Below are 21,676 nucleotides of genomic sequence, written 5' to 3'. Positions count from 1 at the left end.
AGGGAAAGTCCTTGAGCTACAAGGCCTTTGAGGAGCACTGCAGCTTCTGCACTAGAGACTTGGACTGCATGAGCGGGAGGTTCTGGACAGTCTCTCCTTCACCAGCTCCTACACTCCTGCCCTTCACAGAGGAATGTCTTTGATCTTTTACTGTAAGAAGGAAGTCACAGCAAGAGAACGGCAAGAGGACTGAGAATGGTCGCCTTAACTTTAAAAGGGAAAAATGCTTTCTACTTAACCCAATATCATACGTTGAGAGTCCCAAATTTGTAGAAATAAACTTAGAGTTCTACCTGACCTAAAATATTCCAGTTTGCAATCATAGCAATACATAAGGGGAAAAAAACTACCACTGATAAACTACAGAATGCCTTGGCTTATAAAAGAGACATGAAATGAATCAGAGGTTGATGTTTGTTGATGTCCTGAAACTCAAATTAAATATGCTTAGATCTCTGATATTTTAAAATAGTAATGCAATTATTATTGGAAAACTAGATCTGGGAAAATAATCTATTAGTTTAAGGCAATATGGAAGTTGATATGGATATAAGATCATAGAATGGGTCTACAATCAATAATTCAGCAAAATCTAATAAAATTAAATAAACTTATTTTTGTGCTTAAAAATGTTCAACATTTTGGCATTCTCAGCAATGAGAAGGGAACCATATGAAATTCACAGAATTGCAACTTGAGGACACAGCCATGATGAGGGGATTGTGTGTCTGTAGATCAGGAGCTGGCAAACTCCTTCTGTAAAGTATTAGATAGCAAATATTTTCAGTATTGCAAGCCATAAGGTCGCTGTCACTATTACTCAGCTCTGCCATGATAGCACAGCAACACCGATGGACAGTGTGTAATGAATGGCTGTCTATGTTTCAATTAAACTTGATTTATGGACACTAAAATTTGCATATAGTCTTTGCATCACAAAATAATATTTTCTTTTTATTTTTTCTCCAAGTATTTACAAATGTAAAAACCACTCTTAACCCACAAGCAGTACAAAAATAGGCTGTAGGTTATTTGGCTTGCAGGACATAATTTTATGGTCCTGCGCATAGTGCAATCCAAATAACCTTGTCCAAGGTCAACTTTGAGGGGTTTTCTCTAAGGGGCAAGTCATAGCCCAAATATTTCTGAGCTACTAAACTGCAGTGTATGGAAGTGGAAGGTGATTGGTGGATAATCAAGGTGAAGATGGATGACTAGAAATATATTTTGAATCGTTTTGTAGGTAGGTGGGGAGCCAGAGAAGAATTAGAGTAGCGGAAGTAAATTGAGGACACTTTGGTTGTGTGTGCCAAAACTCTTTTCCTTCTATCTGCTTTCTGATACTCCCTGTGTTTAGAGTAAAATCATTCCATTTTGTTGAGTGAGACTAATAGCCTCCCTCCTCTTTCAGTTATAGAAGTGGTCATATTTCATAGACCCAGTCAATAGGAACATCTCCTTTGACTATATGAGTAATAATCATGTAATGGCTAACACCTCCAGTCCAAAGTTATATAATAGTTGTCATAATGGGTGTAATTTTCTTATTTTTGTTTGGGACTTTAGGAGGAATGTTTTTCCCTATATAGTATGATGTTGGTGTTTGGCTTCATGTATATCCTTTGATTTATAGTCTATGAAAAATATTTTAAACTAAGAATTTTTTGAATTGTTTTTCAAGTGCCTTTTTAGCATCATCAGAAATAATTCTATGGTTTTTCTCTGGATATCTAAATGGAATAAATTATTTTTTAGTATTTAGTCATCTTTGCATTTGAGAAATGAAACTCATCTGGTCATGATGTATTCTTAATTAACATTAATAAATGGGATTAAACTGTTGTTTCCTTTTTCATGATATTTTTGGGTTAGATATTATACCAATGTACTTCTTTCATAAACAGAATCTTAAAAATTTCTTTTTTAATATAATAGTTTAATTACAATAAAAATTACCTCCTTTTTAGAAAGTTTAGTAGTACGATCCTGGATATGTAATTATTCCTGGTAATTTTTTAAAAGACAACCTGAATTTTTATTGATATCTAGTAAAATATATTTTTTCTATATTATAGAGGATATTTCCAGTCCAAACCAGTTCTTTATATTTTTTAGCCTTTCACATACCAGGAAAATAAAAAAAAATATTTAAAATTAAATTACATGATAAAATCTTTAAAAAAACAAAACCCTTAATCTGGGACACTAATGTTGCCAGAGTTAAAATAGAAAAGGACATGACCTGACACTTTTCAAAAGAAGCCATACATATGCCCAACAAGCATATAAAAAGAAGTTCAACATCACTGATCATTAGAGAAATGCAAATCAGAAACACAATGAGATACCATCTTACATCAGTCCGAATGGCTACTATTAAAAAGTCAAAAAATAACAGATGCTGGTGAGGTTGCAGAGCAAAAGGAATGCTTATACACTGTTGGTGGGAGTATAAAATTCAACCATTGTGGAAAGCAGTGTGGCAATTCCTCAAGGAGCTAAAAATACAACTACCATTTGACCCAGCAATCCCATTACTAGGATTCCATTCCCAAAGGAATAGAAATTGTTCTATCATAAAGACACATGCATGCACATGCTCACTGCAACACTATTCACAATAGCAAAGACATGGAATCATCCTAAATGCCCACCAATGGTAGACTGAATAAAGAAAATGTGGTACATATACACGATGGAATACTAAGCAGCCACAAAAAAAGAACAAGATCGTGTTCTTTGCAGGAACATGGATGGAGTTGGAAGAAACTAACATAGGAACAGAAAGTCAAATACTGCAGGTTTTCCCTTATATGTGGGAGCTAAATGATGAGAACACATGGACACAAAGTGGGGAACAACAGACACTGGGGCCTATTTGAGGGTGGAGGGTGGCAGGAAAGAGAGGAACAGAAAAAGTAGCTATTGGGTACTATGCTTAGTACATGGGTGACAAAATAATCTGTACAATAAATCCCTGTCGTATGAGTTTACCTGTATAACAAACTTGCACACTTACCCTTGAATCTAAAATAAAAATAAAAAAATTGAAGCATAAAAGGAATCTAGATAAATTTTTGCTTAATTAAAAACTATGAACAAAACTTTGTAAAAGATACTGACTTTTTTATTGTGATAAAATAGATACAACAAAAAACAGGCATAAAATTTTTAGTGCTATAATATATATGCTGTATAGTGGCATTAAGAACATTCACAATGATATGCTATCATTACAACTGTCTATCTCCAGAATTTTTTCATCTTTCCAAACTAAAACTTTATATCCATTAAACAATAACATTTTCCCCTTACCCTAGTTCCTGGAAACACCTTTTTGTTTTCTGTTTTTGTGAATTTAACTATTCTAGGTTCCTCATATAAGTAGAATCCTTATTTGCCCTTTTGTGTCTGGCTTATTTCACTTAATGTAATGTCTTCAAAGTTTATCTATTTTGTAGCATGTGTCAGAATTTTCTTTTCTTTTTTACAGCTGAATAATATTCCATTGTATGTGTATTTACTCATCATTTTATTTAGTCATTCATCTGTTGATGGACATTGGGGTTTTTTCTACCTTTTGACTATTTTGAATAATACTGCTATGAACATTGGTATAGAAAGATGTGTTTAGGCCCTGCTTTTCAATACTTTTGGATATATACCCAAAGTGGAATTATTAGATCACATGGTAATTCTATGTTTGATTTTTTGATGGACCATCATACTGTTTTTCATAATCGCTCCACCATTTTACATTTCCAACAGCAATACACAAGGGTTCCAATTTCTGTGCATTCTCATCAACACTTGTTTTTTTCTTTTTTCTTTTTCTTTTTCTTTTTCTTTTTTGATAATAGCCATTGTGTTGGGGCATACCTTAGGTGGCTTTATTCAGCTAAGGTAATCCTTGAAGATGGCTGACAGCTGAGCGCTGTTTCCCAGCAGTGCTTTCAACAGCTGGATTACAAATCCTTGATTTCTGAAGGAGGATCTCAGTGCAGCATCAGTGTGTCCACCATAATGGCTTACTGAGTTCTGCCACTTATGGGTCCCACTCTCTATTTCTGACAGTTCTCTTTCTGCCTCACCTGGAGATTGATTTCCTCACAGATGCTTCCTCTTCTCATAGTGTTGTCTCTTTCTGGGAGTGAATATTTGTAATTTGTTAGATTTATCTGTCTTCTAGTTTCACCCAAAGTGTGCCTTTTTTTGTAACTCTGATTGATTTTTAGGAAGAGTGGGGTAATTTAAAACTAAGCTGCCGCAATATTCCTGTTAGAGCTAAAAGTCAGGAAAATTCCTACAATTATCTTTGATTTTTTTCAACTCTTTCAAATGACTCTTCACAATTGATTGTTTTCAGAAACTTCTGATGAAATTTGGTAATTCAAAAGATAAAAAGAATCAAATAAATCAAATATATTATGATTAAGGTGTTCGTTCACCTTGCTAGCTTTACAATGGCCATACTCATGTTGTCTTGTATGGAGAAAACTGACTGATATAAATTTGATTTATAAGTATAAATTCAGGTTGTTCAAATAAGCAGATCAATTTGCATTATATGTTAACTTGCACGTCCAGTCCAAGTCATGAATACTGTTGTAGAGATGAACAATGTCATCACCTCTTTCAAGTTTTTGTTCAAATCTTGAATTATTATCATCTTTTTTAGAGTAGGACAACACATTTAGTTATATTTCAATAAAATCACAATGCTTTCTTTTCCAGTTGCAGCAAAGTGCATGTAAAATTTTCTATTACAGATCCACTTTTAAAAGGTTTCCTATGACATTGCAGCAAGCCTTTTTTTCCAAACAGCGGAAAAATCCGAAATTCTTCCTCAAATAAAAATACATTACAGTCAATGGTAAATACATAAAATTACAGTAAGCCAGACACTTAAAAGGACAGCCAAGAAGTCTTCCAGCAGTTTATTAGAAAGAATGTAGACATAAAAAAAATCTCTACTGTCACTAACATAAATTGAGGTTTTCAGCCTTGGTACAAGCAGAATAATTTTAAAAAAAAGGAAATTAAAAATCCAAAGTGCACTAACATTTTTTTCACTCACTTGCCATACTTCCAGTGCAAATATAAATCTGGTCTAAAGCTGCAGACTCTCAAGCAACAATGTACAGCTTCCTTCATCCTCCATGCTAAGAGAATTAAAAGCTTATGGGCCAAAAAATACCAAATGTACAGGTTTCAGAAACCATCTAAGTTAAGTCATTTACTAGTTTTAGCTAAGATAGATCTGGCACACTGACAAGTGATCACTTACATACAATAGTGTGAAGTGAAGTTTTTGAACACTAAATGTTAGTAGACTAGTCCTGAAGTATACACCAGAAGAACAGCGGGTTATCAATTTAAGATGTCAGCCAATTTGCTTCATCTGCTTTTAAGTCCATATTCTATACCCTAAATTTAGTTATCTTTCCCTAAGCTGAGAGCTTCCTATCAGTATCTACATTATGAAGAAAAGGAGACTTAGATGATATGTTTTATTTATCACAACTGCTGCATCAATTGCCTAGGACCGCAACAGCTTCATAGAAGTCTGGGAAATGTTCGTGCATAAGGTTACTGCCTTAGCTGACTTCAAATTGCCCCATCCAAATGGTACATATTAACCCTCAGTGAAGCCTTTAAAAACGCAAACAAGTTGAAAAATGGGTCAAAGTAGGCAAATACAGCAACTGCCTTCAGAGCTGTCAACTCAGGTATTCTGTCAATTATGAAATCTTGCAGAGAAGTTGCTTTTCTTTTTCAAAATCTAGGTGATGACAATATTCCTTACTCCAGATCTGGCATTTTTTCATCACTGTCTTTTAAATCAGCTTCTGCTCCATTGATTTCTGGTAAATCCACATACTCCTCACCACCCATGTTGTTCATCATTGTTGGGAACAGGCCCCCAAATCTGGCCATAAATTGGCCCCAAAACTGGCCATAAACAAAATCTCTGCAGCACTGTGACATGTTTGTGATGGCCATGATGCCCACGCTGAAGGTTGTGGGTTTACCAGAATGAGGGCAAGGAACACCTGGCCCACCCAGGGCAGAAAACTGCTTAAAGGTGTTCCTAAGCCACAAACAATAGCATGAGCGATCTGTGCCTTAAGGACATGTTCCTGCTGCAGATAACTAGCCAGAGCCCATCCCTTTGTTTTGGCCCATCCCTTTGTTTCCTGTAAGGAATACTTTTAGTTAATCTATAATCTATAGAAACAATGCTTATCACTGACTTGCTGTCAATAAATATGTGGGTAAATCTCTGTTTGGGGCTCTCAGCTTTGAAGGCTGTTGAGTCCCTTGATTTCCCACTCCACATGCTATATTTCTGTGTGTGTGTCTTTAATTCCTCTAGTGCCGCTGGGTTAGGGTCTCCACAACCAAGCTGGTCTCAGCACATCATCTCAGAGAAATGATCAAAATTAGACATGTCTTCTTCTGAATCATCTTCCCAGCTTTTCCAATTATCGAAGTCCATACTAAGACAATTAAGCTTTGCCCTTTCTTTTGCTAACTTTGGCTGATGACTGGCCAGATTCTCCTTTTCATAAACAATATAAAATTGAGCTGTCTATTCTTTACCACAGACTAATGAAGTCATTTAATATTAAAGTTCTTTCAGCAACTTGAATAGAGGAATGAGAACTTTTGATATGAAAATGAATAAACTTCAGCATAAAATAACAAACATTTACTATCATTCCCTTCTCTTCACAAGACTGAGAAAAAAATAAAAAATTCAGTACATTTTTAATTACCTAGTTAGGAATTTCACTAAAATCTTCATGCAGTTGGGCATCTATCCATATAAATATATTTCTTTCATATAGGCAATAAATATATTTCACTTCCATTGCAATAGCCTGAATATATAGGATAAACATTCTTTCATATACTAAATAATTGTCAACTCCTGTAAGTAACATTCCAATGTATTTCTGAAAAGACACTCAATTCATATGAAAATTTATTATGTGAGAATTTATACTACTCTTCTTATCATCTATATTTTACATATCATTTTGATGTAGGGTGGGTGAGCCCCAAAGTAGGGCTTAGCCTGCAAGGGTTCTTTGCTTCACCTAGGAAATAATTAAAGGGCAACCTGGTGGTGGGGTAGAAGAAAATAGCTTTATTTAAGTGGCAGTATTATAGCTCCAGCAGTGTTAGAGCTCTGGTGGTGTTACAGTTCTGTCACCGCTCCTGCAGAGCAGGGCTACCCCATAGGCAGTGTGCTGAGAGTAGCATCTCAGTGCAGTTTTTGCAGTCATATTTATACCTACTTTTAATTACATGTAGATTAAGGGGTGGTTTATGCAGAAATTGCCAGGAAAAGGGTGACAACTTTTGGGTCACGAGTTCATTGCCATGGAAAGGAGCGGCAACTACCAGGTGTTGCCATGGTCATGGTAAGCTGTCATGGGACACTGTTAGGCATGTCTTATGGAAAACTGCTTCTGCCTCATCCCTGTTTTAGCTAGTCCTCAATTTGGTCTGGTGTCTGAGCCCCGCCTCTGGAGTTGAGTCCAGCCTTCTACCTCAATTTGAACTTCAAAACAATCATTTTAGAAGTTTTAATTCCCAAAGGTTTAAAATATTTACAGGCTCACTTGAGCACCATCCTTATATATCATACAGGCAACTTGCTAATTATTAGTCTTATTTTAAAATATCAATGAAATCAGGGGATTGACACTAGCCTTGAAGTACTGTTCAGAAAAAGAAACCCAGACCAAAAACCCAGAATAATATGATATATAATAGTAATACATGTGTTATTATTTTATCATGAAAATATATACAATAAGCATTTCTTTTAAAGTGTACAGTATTCTGTATTATTTACATTTTTGTGCATAAATGCTATTATTTAAAACAACAATAGGAGTAGTTAATGGTGACAATCAATAGTAATTAATAGAGGACTAATTAAACAAATAATATGTGTTTTATTTAAAAACATGTTTTCTAAATAATTTTTTATTTTAGAATAGTTTTAGATGTACAGAAAAATTGTGAAGGGCACCTGTTTTTTTGTTTTAGACAATCCCTCTCCTTACATATCACATACACTGCCCCCATCCTTACAAGTTTATGAAATAATACATGGGTGTCCCTGTTACTTAGCATTCAAGAGATGTCACTTAGCACCTCAGTTTCAGGTCCCACATAGCTTATCTTATGTTCATGAAACAAAAGGAAATAGCTTTCCAGTACTGGGAAGGTTTGTGCTATATCAGTGTTGATGTAGGATAATTAATCTTTGGATTTCCTCTGCAAAAGACAAGGCCAAATAATTACCATTGATTCCCCCCAGACAGCACAAATGCAACAGATTCTTGGGTAACAAAATGTTCTTCCCAATAATGTAATGTGTATTTTTTTCTCTCTTTTTGTTCGAATTTGTGATCCTGGAAGTATTCAGGATTAGCGTAATATTTGCAATACTTGCATATGGCAGTTAAAGAACATTTTGCATATAGTTTATGTTAATCTTAGATCTGTATCTGTGTTTGGATAAATAGGTGTAAAGTGTGATGTCCCTTCTTTGCATAAATGTATTGATGTTGATGTCACATGGAAAGTGAAAATCACAATATAATTGATAGAAATTTATATAATGAAATTAAATATTTTATAATATTTTCTGCAGTTATGATAATTTATTATTTACAAACTTTCAATAGTTTATCTTGATATGTATATTCATGTTTTATTTCTGAATTTAAGTATTACTATAAAAATGTTTTGACCATTCAGTTTCTATAGCCTCTGCAGAACGAAATTTCTCCAAATTGAAATGACTAAGAAACACCCTAACAACTATTATGACTGAAAGAAAGATGTTTCCTTAGAAACGACTGTCAATAGAACAGAAATTATGTGAAAATAGGTTATAATAAACAACATAATCAGTTATTTTGCTAAAACGAAACACAGAATAAATATATAATAATTTATAAATTATGAATGTCTTTATTTTATACTCATTTGAAATATTACTGGCCTATCAAAAGAACACTTAGATATGTACTATAATTACGTTTAGGAATTTTTTGGTATTTGTTGACTTCTAGTCACCAAAAAATTAGAGTTTTACAAATATTTTTTATTTTGTCCTCATGAAGTCATATTTAAAGGTAAGAGCATAGAGCATATTTTATTGAACAGTTTTTCTTGATTTCTTTATTTTAAATAATTATTTATTTATTAAGAGACAGGGTCTAGCTCTGTTGTCCAGACTGGAGTACAGTGGTATGATCATCAGTTCTGCAGCCTTGAACTCCTTGGCTTGAGTGACTGTCCCTCTCATCTCAGCCTCCTGAGTAGGTGGGACTAAAAGCATATGTCATCTGACTAGCTATATTTTTTTAAAAATTTTGGCTCTTTTGACTACTGCCGTCCACGTAAGATATGACTTGACTTACTCCTCCTTGCCTTCCGCCATAATTGTGAAGCCTCCCCAGCCACTTTGAACTAGATGGGATTTCGCCACGTTACCCAGGCTGGTCTCAAACTCCTGGGCTCAAGCAATCTGCCAGCTTCAGCCTCCCGAAGTGTTGGGATTACAGGTATGAGCCATCGTGGCCAGCCAATATTTGAACTGAGTGTGGAGTGGCACAGGAAGAGTGGGGAAGAACTGGAGTGAGCCACTGGCTTCAGGTGGGATGCTCAGGTTTTAGTGAGGAATGGGGTCCGTCGGCAGACTCCTCTTCAGACTGCCAGTCATGCTCAGCGGTCAGATCCTCTCTTAACAGGGGTTCCTCACATAGCAGTCAAGTGGGAAACTGGAGATTTGCTTGGAAAATACCCCCATCTGTGTCCCTGCTCTGAGCAGGGTAAAGTTTCTGGTAAAACAGCACACAGGGAAAAGGATCGATTCTTTCTGTTGACTGGCCTAGAGTGGTCCTGCTATGAGTCAAGGGGAAAGGTGTAAGAGTATTTACCAAGAAATCTTCCTGAGAGCCCTCTGATATTAAGGTCACCTGACCCTTCTCTAAATGGCCTTTATTTAACTATTTCTCTCAGCCTATAGGACTTGCCCAATGATATGGTTTGGCTCTGTGTCCCCACCCAAATCTGCAGAGGTGGGGCCCTCATGGAGAACCTCTGCTAGGGCAATGTGGAAGGGAAATGTGGGATAAAAGCCCCCACACAGAGTCCCTACTGGGGCACTGGCTAGTGGAGCTGTGAGAAGAGGGCCACCGTCCTCCAGATCCCAGAGTGGTAGATCCACTGACAGCCTGCACTGTAGGCCTGGAAAAGACTCAGGACACTCCACAACAGCCTGTGAAAGCAGCCATGAGGGAGGCTGTACCCTGCAAAACTACAGCGGCAGTGCTGCCCAAGACCATGGGAACCCACCTCTTGCATCAGTGTGACCCAGACGTGAGACATGGAGTCAAAGGAGATCACTTTGGAACTTTAAGATTTGACTACCCTGCTGGATTCTGGACTTTCATGGGGCCTGTAGCACCTTTGTTCTGGCCAATTTCTCCCATTTGGAATAGCTATATTTACCCAATGCCTGTACCCCCATTGTATCTAGGAAATAACTAGCTTGCTTTTGATTTTACAGGTTTGTAGGCAGAACAGACTTGCCTTGTCTCAGATGAGACTTTGGACTTGGACTTTTGGGTTAATGCTGAAATGAGTTGAGCCTTTGGGGGATTGTTGAGAAGGCATGATTGGTTTTGAAATGTGAAGATAAAAGATTTGGGAGGGACCAGGGGCAGAATGATATAGTTTGGCTCTGTGTACTCAACCAAATATCATCTTGTAGCTCCCATAATTCCCATGTGTGTGGGAGGGACCTGATGGGAGATGATTGAATTATGGAGGTGGGTCTTTCCCATGCTGTTCTCGTGATAGTAAATAAGTCTCACGAGATCTGACAGTACCATAAGGGGGGGTTTCCCTGCACAAGCTCTCTTAGCCTGCCGCCATCCATGTAAGATGTGACTTCCTCCCCTTGCCTTCCATCATGATTGTGAGGCCTCCCAGCCATGTAGAATTGTGAGTCCAATTAAACCTTTTTCTTTTGTTAAGAAAGAAAAGTTTTAGAGATAGGGTCTTACTATGTTGCCCAGTCTGGTCTCAAACTCCTGGCTTCAAGCAATCCTTCTGCCTCAGCCTCCCAAGTAACTGGGATTAGAGACATAAGTCACTGTGCCTGGCTTTTCATTTTAAATATTTATAATATTGTATGTAGGTTTTCATTTTTTACTCTTGCTGTAGGTCCCACAAACGTGAGGGATAGGCTTGTACATCACATATGCCCATTACTATGATCTTAATATTAATGCCCCCAAAGTTTATATGTTTAAAAACCTAATCCCCAAGGTGATGACATTAAGAGGTGGGGCCTTTTTGGAAGTGATTAAGCCATATGGGCAAAGCCCTCATGGGATCAGTGCCCTTATGAAAGAGGTTGAAGACAATCTGCTGAGCTTGCATGTGTGGGGGTGGGGTCCTGTGGCTTCCCCCTGCACCTCCAGGCCACTGAGGTCTGCATCTGCCCTCTGGAGTTCAACCCTCACTTAGTGGCACAGTATGATACCCTAGGAGTGACCGGTGCTCCTGGAGGCAGCTGATACATACCTTGCACCTGACTGGGGTGCCTAAAGGGCCGGTTGAGGGATATGAGGAGGATGAACAGTTTCTGAGGAAGACGCACCATGTGCAGCTGGAGGTGGATGTGTTGGAGGGCACCCTGCAGTGCCCAGAGTCTAGACGTGTGTTCTGCCTCAGCTGCAGGATTCCCAATATGCTGCTGAATGATGAGGAAACTTAGAGTTGATTGTGCCAAGTGCCAGTTTTCCTTCTCATGATTGTGTGAATTTTTGTTGATGTATATCCTGTTTCCTAATTCTGCCACGTGTATCCCCAACCCTTGGCCCAGTGGCACACCAAACACACCATATTCTTGAGCTTGATAGTATATGTTTTTTCTCATTAAAGAGTCAAACAAAAAAAAGTAAATAAAAAAATAAAAATAAAAAAGAGGTTGAAGGGAGGTGCCTTGCCACCTTCACCATGTGAGGATGCAGAAACAAGATGCTATCTATGGAGCAGAGAGTAGCCCTTACCAGAGACCATATCTGCTAGTTCCTTGATCTTAGACCTCCCAGGCTCCAGAACTGTGAGAAATACATTTCTATTGTAAATTACCCCGTCTAAGGCATTTCGTTATAGCAGCAGAGACCGACAAAGACAGAAATAGGCACAGAGAGATAGGGTGATGTGTTAATAACAAAACCTAAAAATGGGAAAGCAGCTTTGGAACTGCATAATAAATAAAGGATGGAAAGAGTTTACAGGTCCATTGCCATGAAAGGAGCCTTAGGGGCAACTCAGGTGAGGGTTCAGAAGAAGGTGAGGTTGAAGAAGCTGTAGAAATAGCCTCCATCTTCTTAGAGATTACCTAAGTGGTTGTGATCAAAATGTTGATATTATAGAAATACAGATGGTAAAGGCCATTCTGATGAAGTCTCAGAAGAAAATGAAGGACACGTTATTGGCAACTGAGGACTAGATGATCTCTGTTACAAAGGGGCAAAGAACTTGGCCAAATCATGTTCATGTTCTAGAAGAAATCTCTAAGCAAAATGTTGAGGATTTTGACTACTTATAATAAAATGTGGAAGCAGAACTTAAAGATTTGGAAAATTCTCAGCCTGGTCATATTGTATAGAATGGAAAGGTGTGTTCAAGAAAGAACACCAAGGGTGTGGCTAAGTAAGCGTTTGATAAGGAGATTAGTACGGTGAGGCAGAAATCAGGTGCTATTTATCAAGATAATGAAAGCATGACACCAAAGGCCTTTCAGTGTTTATTTGTGCTGTCCTTCCTATCATAGGCACAGAGTGCCAAGGCTGGGGGCAACACATCTATGTCAAAAGAGGAAGCTTGGACACCTGTAGGACCTTGACGCCCGGTGGCCTCAAATCTCCACTTCCTGCATTCTGCTGCAATGCTCCTCACCTGCCCCAGGTATGGTTCAAGCAGGCCCATGTGCAGTTTGGGCCACTCTCTGGAAGGCAATATAGTAAATCTTGGTGGTGTCTGTGCAGTGCTATCTCTACCAAAGTGCAGAGTGCACAAGTTGTGAGGGCACGCCTGCCTCCACTTAGATTTCAAAGGATGCCCCAGAAAGCCTCAGAGCCCAGACAGAGAACTATCACAGGAGCAGGACCACCAAAGAGACCCCCCACCACCCCAGTATGGCAATGCCCAGTGAAACTGTGGGAGCAGAGCCACCCCCAAGACCCCAGACTGGTAGAGCCACCAGTGTGCAATTCCAGCCTGGGAGAGCCATAGGCATGTGACTCCAATATGTGAGAAATGCTGTATGGGTTTTGCCCAGCAAAGTCATGGACAGGACTACCCCCCACCCCCCAAGTGTTTAGAAGGTAAAATATCAAGTCGAAGATTATTCTTGAGCCTTAATATTTGCCCTGTTGGGTTTTGGAGTTAGTCAGGATTTATTATCTTTTTCTTCCTTCCTACTTCTCCCTTTTGGAAAGGAAATGTCTGCCCTGTGCCTATCCCATCATTGTATTTTCAAAGCATGTAACTTGTTTGATTTCAGAGGCTCACAGCTGAAGGGGAATTTGCCTCAGGATGAGTCACACCTTTGAGTCTCAGTCATATTTGATTTAAATGAGACCTTGGACTTCAGACTTTTGAATTGGTGCTGGAACAAGTTAAGGCCTGGGGAGCTACTGGGATGGAATGAATACATTCTGCATGTGAGAAGAACATACATTTCGGACGGCCAGAAGCAGAACTCTATGGTCTGAATTTTGGTGTATCCCCCAAATTTATATGTTGAAACATAACCACCAAAGTAATGGTATTAAGAAGTGGGACCTTTTGGGAAGTGATTAAATCACAGAGGCTCTGCTCTCGTGAATGGGATCAGCCTTAAAAAGGTTGAAGGCAGCGGTTTTGCTCCTTCTGCCATGTGAGGATGCAGCAACAAGGTGCCATCTGTGGAGCAGAGAGCAAACCCTCATCAGACACTAAACCGGCCAGTGCCTCGATCTTGAATTTCTCAGCATTCAGAACTGTGAGAAATAAATTTCTATTACTTACAAATTACTGAATCTATGTTATTTCCTTATAAATAAAGCAGCCAAGGACAGTTACGTGATCCTAGATCACCCATTGCCATAATGTTTTCAGGTGAGACTTACTGGCCTTCAACTCTCAGCTGCCTTCCAAGCCCATCACTATGAGAATATGGAAACTTCCAGAAACCTTTCACAGAACAGGAGAGCAAAAAGAGACTTGCGTGTGCTATCTATGAATCTCTATTTGTCTAAACACACAATGTCCCATTTTACTGTGTTTTCCAGAACTCCAAACAGGAAATAGAACAAAAGGTTCCTCCAGGATTTTCAGTTTTTCATAATCCATTCCCACCTTTGGTCAAGGCCTAGACCTTTCTAGGCAGGGTTGCCTTCTTCCCTAGGACAATAAGTCCCAGGTCTTTGCCTTAATGTAATAAAGCTTCAGAAGAACAATAAAATGATTACTGAGAATTGTAAATGCATTGAGAGATATTATTAAATATTATTCTTGCCTTACAAGTAATAGGTCAGGGAGTAGCCAGATATGGCAAAAATTAAAAAGATGCTACTATAGTGAATTCTTATAATTTTATATTGCCTTTATATGCATGTATACTCAAATGTATCCACTTTGAGTATAAGTTGAACTTTCTCATCCCAGAAGCAGGCCTTAGTCACCCTTGACAACAATTTCTAGTTCTCTGCCTCTTCCAACTTCCTCACTGTGGCTGATCCAGATATATGCTTATACAAATGCCATTTTGTGACCACCTCCTTAGGGGACAGCTAGATACAACTTACTTGACTTGCCCACTGACCCCCACACCTCATACGAACTGTGCAGATATGCTCAGCAATCACCTCTCAGTTGCCTGTGACCTCTTGGAATTATTGCCTGCTTGTTCTAAACCCATCAATTAAAACTCCCCTCAGGAAACCTGCTTGGGTAACACCCTGAACCCCAATAAAGGCTTTGGCCCAAAGGTCCCTCTCTCTCTCTTGCTCCCCACATGCTGGTTGAGTGCCTATCCTGGACAGCTCTCCCCTTCCCGTTGGCGCTCTTTCCCTCTCTTCTCTGATCTGTAAGTAATACGCTCTTCTGTTATTTCGTGTGTTTTGCTAAGTTGCCTCTTCTGTGTCTCACCTGACCAACACACCCAAATCTACCTTCTACCTTCTTTCTCCATCAGGGCTGTCCTAGAGAGGGGCTGTCTTTGTAGGAATAAACTGGACACAGGTCAGACAAGAGCCCCAACGGCATCTCCCAGTATAAACAAGTTTTCTGTGAGAGGAACACCCTGTCGTGGGTTGGACACCCAGGCATTAGGCTGTCTGCTGATATAGAAGTGTCCCATGAAAGACACACTATAAAGATTCATGACCAAATCCCTGGAGCCCTGGCAGGGTAGGGCAAGAGTTTTTACCCATGTTCCTGAGAGAGACCTCAAGACCAAATTAGAGGAAAATACAATAGCTAACTAACGAGTAACTTTTTTGAATATTGTTTAGAGCCAGCCTTCTCATTACATAGGTAAGTAACAGAGCCTTGAATTTTTTTTTTTTTTTTGCAATTAATTTAATGGCAGGACTGGGATTAGAATTCGGGGACTTATCCCTATATTTTCTCCATTCCATTATATTGAGATTTTCTCCCATAGTCTATTAAACTCTGTTCTCTGGAAATTTGAAATAAATTTTGGTCATACACCATCACTGTTTTTATCTCAGGACAGCTAGAAACACTTCAATTTCTATATTTACCCTTCTTATGGAGAACATTTTTTAGGTTCCATTAATGACTAGGAACATTCTTGGATCTATCACAAAAAGAGTCATAGTTTCCATTGATTGTGCTGTAGCTATGTGGAAACTTCATGGAATCCCTAAGTATACCTGGTGACTTTAAACCATTAGAATAGTCTTCATTGTGGCCCATGCCTGTAATCCCAGCACTTTGGGAGACCAAGGCAGGCGGATCACGAGGTCAGCAGATCGAGACCATCCTGGCCAACACGGTGAAACCACGTCTTTATTAAAAATACAAAAAATTAGCTGGGCATGGTAGCAGGTGCCTGTAGTCCCAGCTACTCAGGAAGCTGAGGCAGAAGAATGGTGTGAACCCCAGAGGCAGAGCTTGCCGTGAACTGAGATGGCGCCACTGCACTCCAGCCTGGGTGACAGAGCGAGACTCCACCTCAAAAAAAAAAAAAAAAAAAAAAAAAAAAAAAAGAATAGGCTTCATTGCAAAATCATTTATTTTTGCTACCATTTCCCCTCTCCTTATCCATGACTTAAGCAATCAGATGTTCCTAAATTTTAACCTTTTTGTCAGTAATTCTAGATTTTTGAAAAAGATACTTTAAAAGATTATAATGGGCACAATAATATACTTCCAAGATTGCAATCTATAAGGTAAAATTTCCCTGATAAAAGATGTTACATGACACACGGTGTAAATTAATTTGATACTAAAATTTATGTTAGGAAAAAGAAGACCTTTTTGCTAAGCATGGCAGGTAGTCAGGAGCAGTTCAGTGTGGTAGGTTATAACAAGAGTCCTGAAATACTTCCTGGGATTCAAAAATGAAAAATAATATTCTAGGATAACTGGAAGATTAATTTTAGTTGTGAATAATCATTGATAAGTGTTATTGAAGACCAATCTACATTGTGACCAAAGGAGGGTAAAACATAGAGCTTACTTATGCCTTAGCCAGAAATCATTTTCTCCTTCACTATACAATTGAAATCTCTCATTTAAAGTAGTATTTTCATACTGACATATTTAAAACTAGCCAGTTATTTCCTCCATGAGCATGCTATTCATAACATTTCTTAGGTTTGTCAATCAGCCATTGGCAAATGAGGTAAGATAGGGACAATGTTTTATTATTTCATTCTAATTAAAACTGTTGGCTCTAAACCCCCTAGTCACAGCTACTGCATCCAAGTAAATAAAAAAGATGATGCATTAGTGGATACAGGCTTGAGTTAAAAATAATTGTCATTTCAAAAACTTTCCCCTTTCTATAGATTTGGGCACTAGTCTCAAAGTACATTCCAAAGAGAAAATTCATAAATTTCCCAGTCTCCATTAATCCCCACCCAACTCAACCTCTAAAATCCCTCAAGTAATAATCACTGGGTTTGGAGGCCAGAATCCAGCAGATAAGGACTGTTTTCTAAGTCCAAACTAATCTGTCATTAGTGATGTAAATACTGATCAATGTTCAAAAACTAGCATATGATTTCTGAGGCCTCACCTTGTTGTTTGGCTTGATTATATAACTTTCTTCCTTCCAAACTCATCTTCCCAGTACTCCAGCCATTTGAATGTTTTGAATTCATTCAGTGCATATTTATTGAGCACCCTCAATGAGCCAGGAATAGTTCCAGGTGATTGGATACTTTAAGGAATAAAACAGTAAAAAAAAAATGCCTGCCCTCATGAAGCTTTTGTTACATTGCAGTCCCACAAAAGGGATATATCTATAAATAAACCTGTCCTTCTTTCTAGAAGGCACTTCTACACTTCTTTATCCAGTGAGTCCTTACCCAGGTGTCAAGCTCCACTCATAGGTACCACTTCCAGGAATCTTTCCTGCTATGTGTTAGGTGCCCCTTCTGAGTATTCCTAGGATTTTATTTTTGGAAGTGCACTTACCACACTCCATTAGAATTGCCTGTTTACTTTTTCTATCTTTTCAGCTACACCAGGGGTCAGCAAACTTTTGCTATAAAGGGGTAGAAAGTAAATATTTTAGGATCATAGGCTGTATTAGTCAGGGGTTTCCAAAGAAACTGAAACTATTTATGCAGGTTGATCCCTAATCTGAAAATCTGAAATCTGAAATCTGAAATGCTCCAAAATATATGGTCTCTATTGCAATCATCGACTGCCATTGTAAAGTGAAAGGAGCTGTAAATAGCACATAAACAAAAACTTTATCTATTAAAACAGATAGAGACTGGATTTTGTCTGCAGACTGTAGTTTGCCAACCCCTGAACTAGTCTACGAATTTCTTGAGCAGGAACAGGGTCCTGGTTAATTCAAACATCCTTGGACATAATGGGAACTTAATGAATTATTGTTGAATGAATATGGAACTGATACCATAATAGCTATGTGATTGCCATTATGGATATGGATGTTGGCAAATTCACAGTCATCTTGGTTACTATCAGGAACTATATCTCACAATAGTTAAGGATGGCTGCTAATGATTACAAGTATGCTTGATTATGTCATCTGGATGGCCATATGTGTTTTTCTTCAGTTTGCATGTGCATATATTTTAGTTAAGCAAATATGCACATATATAGCTGTGTCATATTTTAAGTTTTCCTATAATTTTTCCAAATGGAATAACACAAATACACTAAATAAAACGGAGGTTTATTTAAAATAATTTGTCAATGTTAGGGTATCCAGGCACTCTAAATTCTTCTTCAGTTGTTTGCAAGGAAAATCAAGTAACAGTCATTAAGCTCTAAAATATGCCAACTACTTTATACCTTAACCTCTATTTTACAGTTCCCGATCCTTCTGGAGAATGTGGAAAATATTTTCTCCTGAAAACACCCCTGACAGTTATTTGTAGGGTATCCTTAGGGATGTCCCATGTGTTAATCAATAAGTTCTATCTGCTTCCCTGTGACGCTGACCATTCATTTTTTCTTTTTCTAGCTCTGCTTGCTCCAGGCCTTCTTCAGTGATATGACCAAAGTTGAGGAATGTCCTCTCACTTTTGGTGTGTGTGTGTGGCTCATACCTACTACTGACAACTGCGAATACCTCCCTTGTATATGGTGAACACCTTACGTTCAGTGCTTTGCCAGTGTCCTAAATTCTCATTGGCTATATCCCTTGATGGTCTATGGAGTACCATGTTCCCTGTTCTGGGGAGCAGGGTGGAGAAGGCCTGGATGTACTTCTTAGCTTGTACTTCGCTTTGCCACCTGGGTCATCATGACTTGCTTACCTTTTTCTGTGTTTCTCTTAGAGTCTTGGTAAAAACAACACTTTCTATTTCTGCTGCACCTCTCCTCCACCTTACCTCCTATGTTTGTATCTGGTTCTGGAAATTAGTCATGAATATGGGGTCCTTGCTATCTCATCAATGTACCTCTCATCCAGTATGAGAACTCTGTACCAAAATACCTCCCTCTTCTTCTAGACATCCCAATATGTCTTTGAATTCCAAGATCAACCCCTTTTTTCCAAGTCTTATGTTTCACTTTTATTCCATTTTATCATATTACTCCCATTTTACAAATTAGAAGGCTGAAGCACATGGAGAGTTAAGTAATTTGTTTGATGTAAGTCGCACAGAGTAACGAAGTAAGGGTTCTAATCTAAATCTGAGTCCAGAGACCAGTGATTTTCCAACTATACCTTACTGGCTGCAAGAGATACAAAAACAAAAAGGCAAAGCCCCTCCCTTAAGGAATTCACAGCCTAAAGCAGAGTCTACAATCTGTAAGTTAGCTCATTTATACATTTTGACAATGGCCATTGGCTGATAGGATTAACAATGGGACAATGAAAATTTCAGTAGTTCCAGTTCTGGGTAGCATTTTTGTCTGGGAAAGCTTTTGCTGTCCTTTGGAAAAGTGGTTTCCAGATTAGGATACACATTAGAAATCCCTGTTAAAAATACATATGCAAGAACCTTATCTCAGACCTATCAAGTCAGAACTTTCAGGTGCAGGACCCAGGAATCTTTACTTAACAGGGTCCTCAGGTGAGTCTTATGCCACCAGCTCACATTGCTCTTAAATGTATTTGGGACTTGCTCTCTTAGACACTGTTGCAGAGGAAACTGCCCAGAGACCACTGACTTAGAGGAGGAGACACAGAAGGAACTAAAGCGAAGGAGATTAGAACCAGGAGTTGAGTGAGCCAAGAGAAAAGGCTTAGAAACCTGAGCTATGTGATGAAATATTAGACTCCATTGTGAACACCTGAACTAAAAAGCAGACTAGAGAGACTGGGCTCTGCCCAGACCCTTCGGCAGCATCTGCTGGTAGCCCTGTCACTGGGGACTTAAAAACAGGAGTAGTGGATGGTTTCTGTGCAGACAATTTCAACTTTCAATAGGCTGGGTTGTTTTAAATGATATAAATTAGCAAGCAACAGGCAAGCATCCAGTGCTTCTAAGTTGGCTTCTAAGTTCAGTGAGCCATCCTGCTTTAGTCTGCCTCCTGCAGCTGAACTCACGGTGAGTATCTGGGGAGTCAGGGATGTCATTGCTTTGTAGAGAGGGTCTGCCTTCTGATATATCTGCCTGCAGGGCATCTGGAAAGGCTGCTTTCATCTTGCTATGTTTGTTTCTCTCATCCCAGAGGAAAACACAGTTCTCTGAGGGACGAGTAATCATCATCTCAGGTGGTTCATTGCTCTGAAATACAGATTTTTGTCAGATGCATCAACCTAACTAAGAGATTGTTGGATGACTATTTTGGAGGCAACATGCACAGCTGGGCTTCCAGAGTAGTAAGGGTTCAGCTAATAAGAATTTATAGAGATTGTTTCTTGACTTTCAAAACACTTTTCTCTGTGATTTAGTGCACGGGAGTAGGGGGAGGTGAGCTGGGGGCGGTATTTCTACCTGGACTGAGAGATGAAGTGCCAGTGATGACAAAAGCAACAGGCTCCTAAAGACAACAAGAGTTTTGTTTCTTGATTAGTAATTTTAATCTGCATTGGTGACCTTCTGTTCTTTTATTCTTTGTTTTCTGCCCCTCTTTTTGGTGCTCTACCAGTTTTTGACTTCTCTTTCTTCTAATAGGCCACTGTCTCCCAGTGATATAGACTTGATCCCTTTTACTGTGGTCAGGGACCTCCAGACTCCATAACATTGCTTTCATGTTCAGCCTCCAATAAGGCTGTCTCCATATTGCTAAGTGCTCCCTCCCCAGCCACTTCAAGGCGAATCCTGTGGGAGGCAGCAAGGTTAATGCTGCTTGTTCTCTACTGCTTTGTATCCTTTGTTTCCTGAATACCCTGCAGTGTGAGGAGTCCTGGCTTCCAGTGCAAAAAAGTGGGGAAGCTGGGAAAATATATTCAATCGGATCTTGAAGCATCTCCCATCTTCAGAAGTAGAATATAAACAGTCAAGTTGGCTTCTATTCTTTCTTATTCATCGTCTCTCAGAAATTTTACTCAATTTTTTTTCTTTTATGCATATCATTTATTCTTTCATGTATTCATCAAATATTTATTAAGCAGCCACTTGCTTAGTAAATATGTGTCAGGCCCTATTCTAAGAACTGAAGAACATAGTGTTGAACAGGGTAGAATTTCTGCCCTTGAGGAATTTGCAATCTGGAATAGTGCTATCAAATAGAATATTCTTCAATGGCAGAAATGTTCTGTATCTACCTTGTTCAATATAGTAGCCACTAGTTACATGTGATTATTGAGCAATTAAACTGTGGTTAGTGTGGCTGAGGAACTAGATTTCTGTTTTATTTTTAATTAATTACATTTAATTAGCTATGTATGGCTAGCGACTACTGTATTTGTATAGAGCAGAAAATGGATAGTCAGATAAAGAAGCAGACTTTCACAATATCA

The sequence above is a fragment of the Gorilla gorilla genome, chromosome 13 (genome assembly GCF_029281585.2).
Source record: "Gorilla gorilla gorilla isolate KB3781 chromosome 13, NHGRI_mGorGor1-v2.1_pri, whole genome shotgun sequence".
Classification (NCBI taxonomy): Eukaryota; Metazoa; Chordata; class Mammalia; order Primates; family Hominidae; genus Gorilla; species Gorilla gorilla.
The sequence above is the reverse complement of the archived record's forward strand: the minus strand, read 5'-3'. Positions refer to the sequence as shown.